A 15,162-nucleotide genomic window follows, 5' to 3' on the forward strand; every position below is an offset into this window, starting at 1 on the left:
CGTTCTGAGGCAAAGTGCCAAATTCTGACCTTTCGACCTCTATGTACAGTCCAACGGCTGGTGATGCTTTTTAAAGTCACTAATAGTCCTACTTACAACAACTTCATTAATGAAGATGTTTAGGTGGTGGTTGGTAGCATTAGCTGGTCATTGCTGAACCCACAGGTGGCATGGCTTTGAGCAAGCTCCCAGCTGCGTGGGGGAGGAGGGGTAGGCTGAGCTCCTGCCTCAGCATTGGCATGCCTGCCATTCTTGGCATGCATGCCGGGGATGCTGATCCCTGATGTACATTGTGTCTTGGTGTTGCTCTAGACACACAACTTGTACTGAAACAAATGGTGGCTTTGGTGCAAGTCTGGGTAAGGGCAGTCTTGCAGAAAATAAGTGTCCACACAGAGAGTTGTTCCAGAATAACAAAGTGTGAATGAAAACAAATTTATTTGTTTCAGTGCAAGCCCTAAATATATGCATCCTCTGTCAAATACTCTTTCCCTGCCCCAGAGAGTCTCCTCCACCCAGGTCTGGTTCAGCTTCAGCTCATGAGCCTTGGAGGAAGTATTTGGCTTATTTATTTTTCTTTAGTAATTTCTTTGTGTAGTGTTAACTAGAGGTGGGGCCTTGAGCAGACCTGAATCCCAGTTCTGCATTGTTTCAAGCCAATAGAGAGATTTACCTTTGATTTCAATGGGAACAGAAGTAAACCGTTGGTTTGCTGCAGGGACCCCTTAATTGGGATGTAAAATATAGAGGTAGGTCCTCAGCAGTGCTCCCTGTAATCTGAGTGGTTTGATGGCCACCTACAAGAGATTCAGGTATCACCCAGCTAATAAGCAGATTGCCCACAGTAGGCAATGTGTGTTTCTATTGGTGGTGCACATCTGCACATGCCTTGGTGCACATAAAAATTTATTCTGCCCTGGCTGGAAAAAAGTAGAGGGAACACTGGTGCTCAGTTGATGTAAATTGTTACCATTCCATTGAAATCAGTGCAGCTATGTTTTGATTATGTCAGTGGAAGACACCCTCCACCTCAAAATGTTATTCACCCCAGTTGCTCTTAATTTACACAATTGTAACGAAAGCAGCATTTGATCTCTTCCTGTAGAGAGGTTCCAGGATGAGCTTATTCTTTGTCCATTCCACAAAGGAAACTAGCCCTTCTGTGTGAAATGCGGCTTTGTGTTTACATGTGTTTCCGTTTTGCAGAAACTTGCATCTGAGATCTGGAGCATGCAGTTTCGCTCTGACTTGCTCTTGCTTACTGCTGTGGAAACACATTCACTGTGTGCTACTATGTGGTGGTTGAATGAATGAATGAATGTCCAGGGAGGTGGGTGTATCTCAAAATCTTCAGGAAATAGGTTTGGTGTTTGCCAACAACAGTTTCAGGAAGGAAAGGATGTTACTAAAAAGTCATTCATGCACTTCTTCACCATTTCCCACAATCGTCTAAGGAGTTATGCTATAACCAGCAATATTGCTCCCTGCAGTATGTGTTGCCAGATTCTGCAGTTGGGGGAATAGGATACCTCTGCAGTACATCATGCATGATCCTGAATGTGGCATGGGGAATAGATGCTGTCGTCTTGCAGTACACAGCATCCTTCATACACAGAGGCGGATAATATTACAGGTATCTGGTAGATATTCCACCTCTACAGAGCCCAACATATTGCACGATGGTGGCATAAAACACTGATCCTATAGCACACTGACTGGGGTAATAGACAGTAATACTGTAACATCTGTATATTTACAGTGTCTTTACTCCATGCTATCATTCATGAAATGCATGGCAATGTACATTTATGCAGAGCATTTTCTACAAATATTTCTAATTGCTTTACAAAGTGTGTGTTTGGGGGGTGAGTATCCTTCCATTTATATTGATGGGGAAGCTGAAACAAGGTCATGTTAAAGTGTTTTTGTGCAAGGTCACACTTGTGAGACAGGGGCAGCACAGAGGAAAGACCCTGCGTGTCCATATTGGTGGTATCCTGCTTTAACTAGTGCTACCTCCACATAAATCCTTGCTTGTGGAAATGACATTCCCAGGGGTGCAGTATTGTTGTTTTCATGGGTCAAAGTGCTCCCTGATAGTGGCCTTGGCCTTTAGGCCATTTAGAAATTTACTTGGCGCTTCTGAAAGAGGCAGCTGACGTTTGCAGGGCTTTGAAAAGTGGTGTACTGTTTGTGCTGCTTGCCACCACTTTGATGCGTCAAGGCTACATGTGAAGCCACAATTCATGTAAGCGCTACAGGCTTTAGAGTAAATGATACCGAAAAAGGAAAGAAAGCAAAGGGTTAAAGGAAATATCTGATGATGCAGAGATGAGAATGAAGGCCTCCTTCAAGATGTGAACAGATGGCAGCCAATGGGGATGATACATGCCAGTGACTTGCTACCAGATGCAGAAGTGTAGTGGCAGCTTATCACAGAAATGTAGGACTGAAAGAGACCATGTGAAGTTATCAAATCCAGCCCTCTCCTCTATGTCAGGACAAATTAAACCCATCCCTGGCTGGTGTCTGTCCAACCAATTCTTAAAAACTCACAAATATGGGAATTGCACAGTTTTTCCCTTGGAATCCTGTTCCAAAGATTCCCTGCTCTCCAAGTTAAAATATTACTCCTCATGTCTAACCAAAATCTCATTACTTCCTGTCCTATCTCAGTCGAGCCCAATCCTTTTTATAACTGTCCTTTTAGCATATTTGAAAATGGTTGTAAGGTTCCTCCCTTTTCCTCTGTCATGAATGAGTGGCTGTAAAGGGTTAAACTCGGAGAAGGTGGGTTCTTGGTTGGCCAGCAGCCAGGTGAGCCAATGGGAAGACAGAGGGGTATTTTTTTGAAGCAGTTACCTGCTGAGGGTGCTTTCTTTTGTGTGGCCAGAAGAGAGAGACAGATGTTTAATCCTGAGCAGGCTTAAGGATCTCAGTAAATATCCAGCCCACAAGGAAATCAGGGCATACAGATAAGTAGGTAGAAAGAAAATGTTTAGTCAGATGTGATTGGGTTATTGATTCTGGGTTTGGTGCAGGATGTTTCAGGCTGGCTGATATACACCCTCCCCTTAGTTCCCTGCCCCCTGTACACTGTAACTTTTAAACTGAATCCCAGGGAAGTACTTCTCCATGATTTAACATACCTTTTTTTAAGTTGCTCTGTAATACCTAGCAACCAAGCATGCTTTATTGCATAACTTTTGTTTTGTTAATAAATAACCATTTTTTGTTTAAAGACAGTGATTTGATTCCTGTGTCCTAGAGAAGGGTCTGTGTATATGCATACCTAAGACTGAAAGGTCAGCTATCAGACTGCAGCTTAATTTCTTCCTCATTGTTTTCAAGCTCTCTCCTAAGGGAGGGGTAAAACTTTGGGGCTACCACATAGGGAGATATCCCTAGTGTGTCTTTGTGGTTTTTAAAGAATGCTTTTCTCCCTTGGGTGGTGGCAGCTACCTCCTAGGGTCAGGGAATCTGTGACCTTGGAAAGCTTTTAAGTAGAAGCCCAAAGAGGCAAGGTATTTTTAAGTTCTCTTTCAGGCCCCCACCTTCTGCACTAAAAGTGTCAGAGTGGGCATCAGCCCTGGCAATCTTCTCAAGACTAAGGACTGGTCTCCGCTATGCCAGAGATAGAATCTGCAGCAATCAATCCACCAGCCAACAATTTATCGCATTTGCTCAGAACACTGAGAGCCAGGACTGGTGCTGTAAACAAACTTTATGGGACCCTGGGAAACTTGGCCACACCCAAGATGAGTGGTTGTCCAGCTACCTAAAATCATGGTGGTTTATGGAGTTTGCTGGACAAGAGAGTTTAGGTTTAGAGAGGTTTAACCTGTACTGAAGTTAGACTGGTCTATAATTTCCATGATTCTGAAGCCACCTAACTCAATGCAATATTATTTAACCTGTTCTTTCCCTACTTTCCATTTGTGTTCTTTCTCCCTTGCTGGTAATATTATTTGCATTAAATACCTGGTTGCCCTTAACTATTTTAGTGAAAACTGAGGCAAAATGAGTCTGAAACACCTTAGCCTTTTTGATGTCATGAGTTATTCACTCTCCTTTCCCACCAAATAGGGTCTAGACTTTCCTTCAGATTTCTCTTGATGCTAATACATGTAAAGAACCTTGTCTTTAATGCCTTTTATGTCCTGTGCTAGGTGTGTCTCCTTTTGGGCTGTAGCTTGGGTTTTGTACTTCTTAGCAATTATCTGTGTTTCAAAAGGTGACAGAGGTCAGGGAGCAGCCATGTGACACCCCCCCCACACCCCGCAAACCAAGGAAGGGCAGGAACTACCTCTTTCAGCTCCAGGCCGTGCCCCTGCTCTGCCCCCACCCCACTTCTTCCCTCTTCCCCACAAGCAATGCAGCCTGGGGGACTAGCGGGGCTTGAGGCCAGTACTGGCAGCAGCCACCACCCCGACCCCTCTGTGTTCCCCAGCAGCAGCAGAACGAACCCTGCTTTTAATGAAGTGAACAATAAGAAGTCCTGTGGCACCTTATAGGCTAACATATTTTGGAGCATAAGCTTTTGTGGGCAAAGACCCCCTTCATCAGAGGTATGAGTGGGGGGGGGTTAGAGGAGTATTTAAAGAGTGGGGTCCCAGTAAAATGAAGTGAACATCCTCTGGTCTGCTGCTTCCTTTCTTTATGCTGCTGAACTATCACTGAAGTGAGGAGTGCCCTTTTTAATCACTTCTCCCTTAAACCAGTAGCTTCTAGAAAGAAAATAAATTTTGTGATGGGCCCTGGTGAATATAAACTAACAAAGGAAGTTATCCCAGTTCCACTACCCTTGATGTGGGTAGGAGAATGATGTTGACTTCGGCTAATGAGCAGATTTCAGAAGCCTGGCTGAGGGGACACTTACAATACGTGTCAGCCGCAGGTCCTTGACAAATAACTCTGGAACTGTGAAAAGCACTGAAGATCTGGTAACGTTTACAAAAGCCCACAAGTCCTGTTACCAAAAGTGGTGCAGTGCTGGATTTTTAAAGGCATTCAGGCAATAAACTCCTGGAGTCAGTGAGAAGTTTTGTCCCAAGACAGAGTGAAGTGGAGGAGATTTGTAGGTGACTTATGTGCCACTCAGAGTACAAGGGGTTTAAGTCGAGTAAGGCAAAGGTGGAGATAGGGGCCTCCGAGGAATTCCTGAGGCACCTGGGCACCTAATTCCAATTGCTTTCTAATTTGCATTGTTTTTAAGGGGAATTGCCCCACACTTTTGAAAATCCAGTTAGGAGCCTCCTTGCATCCTTAGATACCTAAATATTGTCACATTTCCTGTGGACTTAGCAATTAGGCACCTAAGTTATCTAAGGACTTCAAAAAATGTTACCTCTGAAAGTAAATAGGAATTGGGCACCTGATTTCTTTAAAAACGTTTGAAAAGTCCACCCTAAAATACTTTTGAAGGGCAAATGTTGTTGATCTGTGTTGATCTTATTACTCTTCTCATAATCCATACAATATGGAAGGAACTTCTAGGTAATCTTACTGTGCACAAACCAGGGAAACTTGTCACTGCATGTAATTTCTTTTGTACTAATTAGTGATCTTACTCTGCTGCTGTGGGCATAAATTTACTGCTAAGTCTGTAGATCACAGGCTATCAACTCAGGATATTTCTTCTCCTTTTCCCCAAAATCCCCCATTTTGCATCTCTATGTATGCGTGAAATCCCATCCCTTAATTGTGACACTCCAGAGAAAACACACACAGAACAGTTCTTGATGTACTTCTGATGTGAATAGCACTAATTACGTAATCTTGCTTGTCCTGTCTTCATCTGGGCTCTGATGACTAACAGTTCCTCGTGGGCTCAACACGAAGAGGATCTTTTTCTTTGTGTGTTGTTGCTAGGAAGCATGGCATGGGATTTTTCACACTGGGACCCCTGCTTTTTTTTAGAAGGCTTGATCTGAATTTCGCAACATGACTGATATCCTTAATGCACAAATCCCATACTACTCTTCAGAAATTTAGCTGATGTCTCCAGTTGTTCCTTATGTCACACATTCACATCTAGACACAGGGTCATAGAGTCTTGGGGCCATTTTGATCTTCTGGTGTAACCAGCTGCATAACCCAACCCTAAGAAAGAATCTTGCTCAATAATTTTTCCATCAAGCCCATGGCTTCTGTTTGAACAGCAGCAGCTCTCTTCAGAAAGTCAACATTTCAAAGACTTCAGACATCCTCCATGTTCCCGAGTGAGTTGTTCTAGGTGTAACTCACCTTTGCAGTGAAAAGTTTAACCCTGATTTCTAGTGTGAATTTGTATAGCTGCTTTCAAACCCAGGATAGCGTTGCACCCTTTTTCTGCTAGATTCTACTATACAAAATCCTTTTCCCACACCTGGGTACGTACAGATTGTGATCAAATAGCCTCTTAACTTTTCTTTAAGCAAATATAAATAGATTGATCATCTACGTTTCTCATAATAAGGCAAATTTTCCACACCTCATATCATAATTATGTGTGTCTTCTGAACTCTCCATTTTTTTACATCCTTTTTTGAAGGGTGGACACCAGACATACAGTATCACAGCAATGGTCTGTCTCATGAATACCATATGGAATGGTGATAGCATGTTCTTACTCAGACTCAATATACTCTTTTGATGAGAGCATGTTTCGGCCAACGCCGTGCGCTTTTTTGAAAATCCGAAGAAATTTATGCTTTGTGTTTTGTGCAAGGGCAGGGCTGAATTTTGCATTTCAGTGGGAAAAGGGGTCAATCTGAGAAGTTTGTGAACTGTTTGTAGATGATTTCTGAACAGCTTTTTTGTTTAAAAAAAAAAAAGGCATAAAGGTTGAATAAATGATGCAACCTGAATAACACAATCAGCTCTATCAGGTTATGTCTACACTATGCACACGCTATTTTGAAATAGTGAGTGTGTTATTTCAAAATTGGTAAATCTCATTGCAGGAGGAATAATGCCTATTTTGAAATAAGCTATTTAGAAACAGGTCAAAATAGCACTATTTTGAAATAAACCATAATGGCATCCAATAGCACTATTTCAAACTGGTCACTATGGCTACGTCTACACTAGCCAGCTTCTTCGAAGTAGCCGGCACAACGTCGAAATAGCACGTATCGCATCTACATGCGCCGTGAGCTATTCCGACGTTCAAATCGAAGTTAAGCGGCGAGACATCGAAATCGCTATTCCCATCAGAAGATGGGAATAGTGCCGTACTTCGATGTTCAACATCGAATTAAGGTGTGTGTAGACGATCTGCGTCCCGCTACTTCGAAATAGCGGGGTCCTCCTTGGCAGCCATCAGCTGAGGGGTTGAGAGACGCTCTGTCCAGCCCCTTTGGGGCTCTATGGTCACTGCGTGTAGCAGCCCTTAGCCCAGGGCTTCTGGCGGCTGCTGCTGCAGCTGGAGGTCCATGCTGCGTACACGGGGTCTGCAACTGGTTGTTAGCTCTGCGGATCTCGTGCTGTGCAGGGCAAGTGTGTCTGGGAGGGGCCCTTTAAGGGAGCAGCGTGGGGCTTTGCTGGCCCCTTATTTCGACGGGGAGCGCTTGTGTGTGTGGACGTTCCACATTTCCTTCTGGGGCGGCTCCTTTCGATGTTCCCCGTCGCTACTTCGATGTGGAACGTCGACAGCACCAGCCCTGGAGGACGTGTAGACGATACACGTCCAAGTAGCCTATTTCGATGTCCTTACTTCGAAATAGGCTACTTTGACGTAGTGTGCTAGTGTAGACGTAGCCTATGTGTCTGGAATGCTATTTTGAAATAGCTGGGTGTTCTTTCGAAATGCATTTTGTATGTAGCTGTGTTATTTCAAAATAGCTGTTTTGAAATATCTTATTTTAAAATAACTCTGTCATGTAGGCGTAGCCCTAGTGGTCTTATGCCTTGGGTGACTATGTTGGGCATGGTAGGAATTTTGGATACCTCTTACTAGAGAGGTCCATTCATAAATCTTGCTTGATGAGCTTCCTTACACCTCCGTAGTACCTACTTAAGGATATGTTGACTTTTCCATCACTGGAAGAGTTTAGATCAAGCCTGGGTACTTGGCTAAGACCTATGTTCTACTTCAGACAGAAGTTAAGGGCTTCATGCAGGAACTACTTTGTGAAATTCTGATGTGCTATGTGAGAGGTCAGACAAGGTGTTTGTAATGTTTCCTTATTGCCTTGGAATCCATGAATCTATAGTCTGAACCATCTGAGTATCAAAATATGCTTCATGGGTGTTAGTTAAGTATCCCTGATATGCGGGTAACTGTTATCTCCATTTGGGGCCAGATCCTGTCACAGATGAAGATTGCTGTGCATATAAACACGAGGTTAAAAAGGTCTGAAGAAGTGGGTCTGTCCCACAAAAGCTCACCTAATAAACCATTTTGCTAGTCTTTAAGGTGCTACTTGACTGCTTTTTGTTTTGAGGTTAAAAAGAGTGTTCCACAGAGTGCCTTATCAGGATGTAATGTGAGCAGATGTGAAAGTGGGTCAGTAAGCAGCATCCCCTGTAAGCTGAGTGCTTGTGTGGCCACCCAGGTGAGGTTCAGGTGCCACCCAGCTGATTAGCAGAGCGCCCATGGCCACTCTCAGTGGGCAGCATGTATTTCTATTGGTGGTGCATGCCTTGGTGGTGCAAGCATGCCTTGGTGTCCATAGATGGAGAAAATTAGAGGGAACCCTGCTGCTAAGGCTTACCGGTAGGAAGTGGTTGCTGGTCGCAACCCATACATAGCTGCTAATTTACAAAGGCTTTGCCATTACCACCTGTGAAAATACTAACTACTTGATCGAATTGTTTTTCGTTCTTTCTTTCAGACTTTGAGAATTACTCCTGGGATTATGCATTGGTTCCTTCTGTGCCTGTGGCTCACTCTGTCCTGTGCTTGAGAAATCCTGGAGTTTCTTCTTCGTTTTACGTGACCATGATCATGGGCAGCAGTAAGTGACAAATAAGGCAGCTCAGATGGGGGTGAAACATCACAAGACCTTGTCGGGTAACTCGGGATGTTGAATATCAGTAATATTTTGTAAGAAGGGGTTTCCCCCCCCCTTTAAAATCTGAGTGTGTTTTATAATGGTTGCCCCCCAAGGGACTCTCCCTCTGCTATTCCCTTGTGAAGAATTCAGTAAAAACTAAACCACTCTGCTGGGTTCAAATGTTACTCACCAAGATAGAAGCTACTTGATCAGCACGCAAATGTCTATTCAAATCTGACCTTTGAAAGAGTGTCTGTAACACTCTAAACACCGTCTGTTTGAAAAACAAAATGAGTTCATTTGCAACATGGATTCCCGGAATAACTGTCTCCTCAAACTCTGTGTTTAAAAGAAAAAAAAAAAGGAGGTGTGTGCTGCTATGTTTATATCATGTATGGCTGACGACAAGCTACCATGTGCGCTGCTTAGAACGCTGGCATCAGAAAAGTGTTGTGGGTCCAATGTGACTGGTAAAACTTGAGCACAAAACTATATTTTAATTTTCTACAGTTCGTGGGGTGACAGGAAATGAATTTGACCCTTCCCGTACAAATGGAAATTTTCAATAATAAATTATGTTTGAAACAAATACCAAGACCTAAAAGGTCTTAATCTCTGTGACTCAGTTTTCACAGGTTTGTAAACTTACCCCTGCGGTGAGTCACAGGGGGATCTTCAGACTGAATACGTGTGTTATTACTATAGTAATAGCTTAATTAGAGAAGATGTCCTTAAAAGTCAGTTATTTTGAATACTCCATAGAAGAGAGCTGAATATGAGCCTCAGCATGAGGGCCAGAAGGGTTAGCTGTTGATCTTGATGACTGAATTATACACTTGAACTGCCATATTCCAGATGTCCCCACTCAGGGAACACCCTTGATACTGAGGAGGATGTAGCTCTGTGTGCTGCTGCTTCCCTTCCCAAGAGCTGGGGAAATGGCAGTGCAGTGACAGGTTTTTCCTGAGGCTTTTTCCTGCTGCTTTCACATAGGAGCAGGGCAGCCTGAGAACAGCAGGAGGTGTGAAGCTGGTGCCAGGTAAGGGCTCCACCCTCATCACATCCAGTCTCCGCACAGCTTTCCTTGGCCAGCAAAAATCATTAATCTGGCATATGTTGTTTCACAGGGTTTCCAGATTAAAGAAGTTCAAGTGTATTTTATCTCCCACAACACACACACACTTAAGTAAAGGAGAGAGAGCCATGCTAATCTATATACTACCAAAACAAAAAAGCAGTCCAATAGCACTTTAAAGACTAATAAAATAATTTATTCGTTGATGAGCTTTCGTGGGACAGACCCACTGCTTCAGATCACTGATCTGAAGCAGTGGGTCTGTCCCACGAAAGCTCATCAACGAATAAATTATTTTGTTAGTATTTAAAGTGCTACTGAACTGCTTTTTGTTTTGATAGTATTTACACTTAAGTAAAATGTCCCTTGGGAGGTTTCATCAGTTCCATCTCTCACTTCAGATATAAAATACATGTTTAGTGCACTTCACTGTCTGGTCTGCAGCTTGATAGCTTGCTATGCATACAATTGGCTAATAGGTAAGAATTCAAAGCTCTAGGTCTGCAGGTGTAACTTGGTAGCAGGTGTGTGTAAATAAAGTTGAAAATAAGATCTGGGTTTCCCCTGCAGTATGGACAGGGCAATCTATTGTATGTCAGTCTGTTGTAAAGATAAGCTGTGTTTTCTGCTTTGGTAGCTTTTGTAGCAGAACAAGGAAGCAAGTTGCTCTGGAGACCCTTCTGCGTATGTAGAATGTCTCATAGGTAACAAAGCTGGGCACCATCTGCTGAGCATATATTTCTTTTTTCCCCTATGGAACAGTGCTGTGACGTGTCTCTCTTTGTCAGTACATCAACAGGGTAACCAGGATCCCCATACTGACTTGATCTCTGCTATTTTTGTCTGGGGTGCAACAATGGGAAAGTAGAGAAGTAGGAGGTGAATTCTGGGGGTTTAATCATAGAGAGGCTTGGGTCTTGTATGATCTTAACACTGAAGGCAAAGGGGATTCTGCTCTCAATTTCACTGGCAGTAGGACCAGGCCCTTTGTTCTTTATTGGGGTTTTGGCACTGTTTTTGCCTGTTGTAATATGGGAAGTGGCACAGGAATATGAACTCTGGAAAATCCCTATCACTGAGTTGTGTATATTTAAGTTTTTTAAAAAAAAAAAAGAGAGAGAGAAGTGGGGGGAAAAAAAAACCAAGTGTCCTCTGCCAGTTTGTATTGGATCTGCACTTTACTGCTTCTTCCCTCCCCGACCCCCCCCCCCCTCCAAAAAAGTGCTTTGGTAGGCAGCCCTTTCTGCCCAAAGTGTCGCTTTCTCTCTGAATTTTGTGTCCAGTGTGACAATTCATGATGATTTAATTCCTCTAGTTTGTATGTTTGGGTAAAACACTTGGGGAAAGGGAATCTTTTCACAATTCTTGCTTGCAAAGCAGGGCAAAGAAATCCCAAAACCAATCCAGGTAAGTTTGGTTCTGAATTCAACCTAGGTCTTAGCTTCAACACAAACCTTTCGGTTTCCTTCCATAGCTCAGATGCCAGCCCTGCTCTCAGAGAAATGCCAGGTATATATAGTTAGTATTGGTAGTATAGGTATCACGAATCATCTCAACATTGTTGGCAAAACAACTTGAACTATCACTTCGTACACCTCAGAAACGCATCCAGCTCTGGGGTGGAAAGTACCAGCACACCATGCTTCTAGGGATTTTTGGCAGCATAAGTCCTCCTCAACTGGAATTTAGCCACCCTCACTTGGACAAATGAGCTCTCTAATGAAAAGAAGTGATCGAGAGCTCAGTTTTCTATCTTGTTCAAAAGATACCTTCATCAGAAGTGGACCGTCTAGCTGCATGATGGGGGTATTGGCTTAGGTCGGACTCAAAGGGAAAAGCACTAGATCATGAATTGCCAGTACCAGTTTCTGCAAGACTTGCTCCAGCTGATGACAGCAGAAGCAACCAAAACAGGGACCTCTGAATATCCAGACACCTTTTTACACTTGGGCTTTCTCTGCCTCGTGCTGGTCCACTATTTGCTCCAACCTCTTAGCCTGGTGGTTGGTGAAGATGAAAAGAAGGCATGCTATTGCCCTTGTCCAGCAATGGACATGATTATCTCCAAATTGGTGAACAAGTAGATCCTGGCAAGGCTGCTGTTAAACTGGAGGAGCCCAAACCCACATTTAAATACCTTTGTGCTTTGAGGGAGTTTAGAGTCAGATAAGAAGTTAGGCCCTTTTCTCAGGATTTCCTTTATTTCATTAGAAAGTTTCTTTCTGACTCTGGTGCCCCTCCCCCATAGTTGCTCGGTAAAGGATTTTGCTACCATATAAGCAAGCCACTTTAATTTGTTGCAATAGTTCTACCTTTTCACTCAGCCTGAGGAAAATCTTGCCTTTGCTGAGGCAGGGACTTTCTCTTTATCACAAGCTGACCCTGCTGATATGGACGAGGTGCCTGACAATTATGGCATCTCTTGAAATTACATCTTTTTGGAAAAGTCCTATACAGTTTAGTAGAAAATGATGGGATAGGACAAGAAGCAATAGGCTTAAATTAGAGCAAGAGTGGTTTAGGATTAACAGTAAGAAAAACTTCCTAACTGTCAGGGTGGTTAAGCACTGGAATACATTGCCTAGGGAGGTTCTGGAATCTCTGTCACTGAAGACCTTTAAGAGCATGTTAAAATAATCACCTTTCAGGGATTGTGTAGATAATATTTAGTCCTGCCCTGAGTTCATGGGATTGGACTAGAAGACCTCTTGGGGTCTCTTCTCTTCCAGTCCTTCCATTATATCAATGCTATGGAATGGTTCAGGTAAGAGCTTGTTGTCTATCATATTATCTATAGTAATATTTTAAATAAAGTCATAGCATTTTGTCATTGTCTTCATCCCTGTCAAAATCTATAGGACTTTTCCATAGGGATTGTGATGGACCCTCCCCCCACCATGGTTTATGGAAATGGGTTCTGAATATAAATATGATTAAGGGGCTGGAGCACAAGACCTATGAGGAGAGGCTGAGGGATTTGGGCTTGTTTAGTTTACAGAAGAGAAGACTTAGAGGTGATTTCATAGCAACCTTCGACTTCCTGAAGGGGAGCTCTAAAAAGGAGGGTGGTAAACTGTTCTCAGTGGTGTCAGATGGCAGAACAAGGAGTAATGGTCTGAAGTTGAAGAGGGAAAGGTGTGGGTTAGATATTAGGAAGAACTACTTCCCCAGGAGGGTGGTGAAGCATTGGAATGTGTTGCCTGGAGAGGTGGTGGATTCTCCATCCTTGGAAGTTTTTAAGTCCTGGCTTGACAAGGTCCTGGCTGGGATGATTTAGTGGGGATTGATCCTGCTTTGGGCAGGGGGCTGGACTAGATGACCTCCTGAGGTCCCTTCCAGCACTATGAGTCTTTGCATAATTCAGAGATGCTTTGGACAAAGTGTCTTGTTAAGCCATTGTTTTCGATGGTATAATCTGCTGGATCTGTAAATCCTATTTTCGTGCATTTATTATTTTTGTAGTTGACATAATAAGCATTGTCCACCTATTTTGTGTTCCAAATGTTTGTGAAGATCTCAACAGGAGGTGTGGCTACCACACAGGCTTGTGTAGCTTGTGAGGGTACAGCAGTACTCATCAGATAAAAGGTCCTAGTGAGGGGCCAATCCACATCTGAAAAACTTTGCTGTCTATGTTCAGACAAGCAAATAGGCAATAGTTGATTGCCTAAAAAGGACAGGAACAGGTAGTTCGCTCATGTGACAATCTCCATCTTGGAGTATACTTTTACCCAAAGAGAACAATGGAATTCCTTCCACATGGGGAAGATATAAATAGAGCTCTGAGATTCCTCCGTCTTTTGTCTTCAGCCTCCCTTGGAGATGGCCTGACATGCCCTAAAAGAGAAACAGAAATGCTTTAGAGTTTACTGGAGACCCAGGTCGGTATAAGATCATTCCTGATTTGATGCTTTCATCTGATATAAAGGCAGTTATTTGGGGTAAGGACTCACAAGAATAGAATTAGTGACACATTTTCTTTCTTGTTTGATTTGGTAACTCACATTGATCTGCCTGTTTTATTTATAACAGCATAAATCCTACCATTTTGCTTAATAAAAACTCTTGTTTATAATCAAGTCCAGTGTGAGTTATTACCTGGGGAAGGCTACCACTGTGCATAGCTCCCTTTCACTGATAGAGGGCTTATCTCATGAGCCCTCCCTATACAATTATTTTTGCACAGAGAGAGCTGGATTTATTTGGGGTTTTGAAATTTTCTGGGGGGTGATCTCCCTGGTTCTGTGCCCTTGAACTCCATCCACCCAGAGCTGTGGTTAAACAGTATCTGCACTGCTCTGCAGGGGTGCAGTAACTCTAACTCTGTGAGTTGGCTGGGGGAGACGAGAATATCTGGCTCAGCAGGACAGGATAGTGGGGAGCCCCAGAAAGCAAAAAGAAAGGTGTCAGTGGCATGATCAGCACACTGGGGAGCATCCCAAAGATTCTTCTGTGACTGCACCCTGTCACAGGGATAGTGTTTGGATGGGCCTTAGGTTGCCTCCACGTAGGCAAGTCATAACTGGAAAGGTGGCAGGTGAAAAAGTTAATGCCCTAGGGGAAGGAATGCTGCCTTCAAAGTCTGGAGTAGAGCTGGCTAGATGTGCCAAGGTTTTTCAAGTGTAACAGCTGCAAACAGATGAGACTAATTATCTTCACTTGGTAACTGTCTGCCAGCTATTGCGAGTAACAGAAGAGGGAGCCACTGAGAAATGAGGATAAGGCACCTTCAAAATATTCCCAATATGGTGCCATTGGAGTAGACTCTGGTGAGGTTCAGAACTGGGCCCCGTGTTGGCTGCTATTATTACAATATCTTGTTCCCCAGGCCCACGCCTATCAGGTAATACAGGAAGCAGGAAATCCAAGACTTACTTCCAAAGAACCTCACGCCTTTTGCATTCTGTCTCCCCTTCCTGTACCCCACCTGCCCTCCCAGATTCCCTGAAGTGAATGAACATTACTTCTCACCTGCCTGTCACCACCTCTGAGACCACTTCACTTCTAGTTCTCACACATCCAGCACCAGTGAAACCAGTTTTCAACCCTTTCTAATTCAGGTGCCTCGATGTCCCATTTTTAAAGGGACAGTCCATATTTAATCCCTTT

The 15,162-nt window shown here is 43.4% G+C and overlaps 1 long non-coding RNA gene across 4 annotated transcripts in view; it reads left to right on the plus strand.

Moving 5' to 3' along the window:
- Window positions 1–15,162, plus strand: part of LOC142001937 (uncharacterized) — a 37,388-nt gene that overhangs the window by 8,285 nt on the left and 13,941 nt on the right. For all 4 annotated transcript variants that reach the window (XR_012642588.1, XR_012642587.1, XR_012642586.1 and 1 more), the window contains one exon: window positions 8,817–8,939. This is a non-coding gene — a long non-coding RNA (uncharacterized LOC142001937). The remainder of the gene's footprint in view (window positions 1–8,816; window positions 8,940–15,162) is intronic.

The sequence above is a fragment of the Carettochelys insculpta genome, chromosome 26 (assembly GCF_033958435.1).
Source record: "Carettochelys insculpta isolate YL-2023 chromosome 26, ASM3395843v1, whole genome shotgun sequence".
Taxonomy (NCBI): Eukaryota; Metazoa; Chordata; order Testudines; family Carettochelyidae; genus Carettochelys; species Carettochelys insculpta.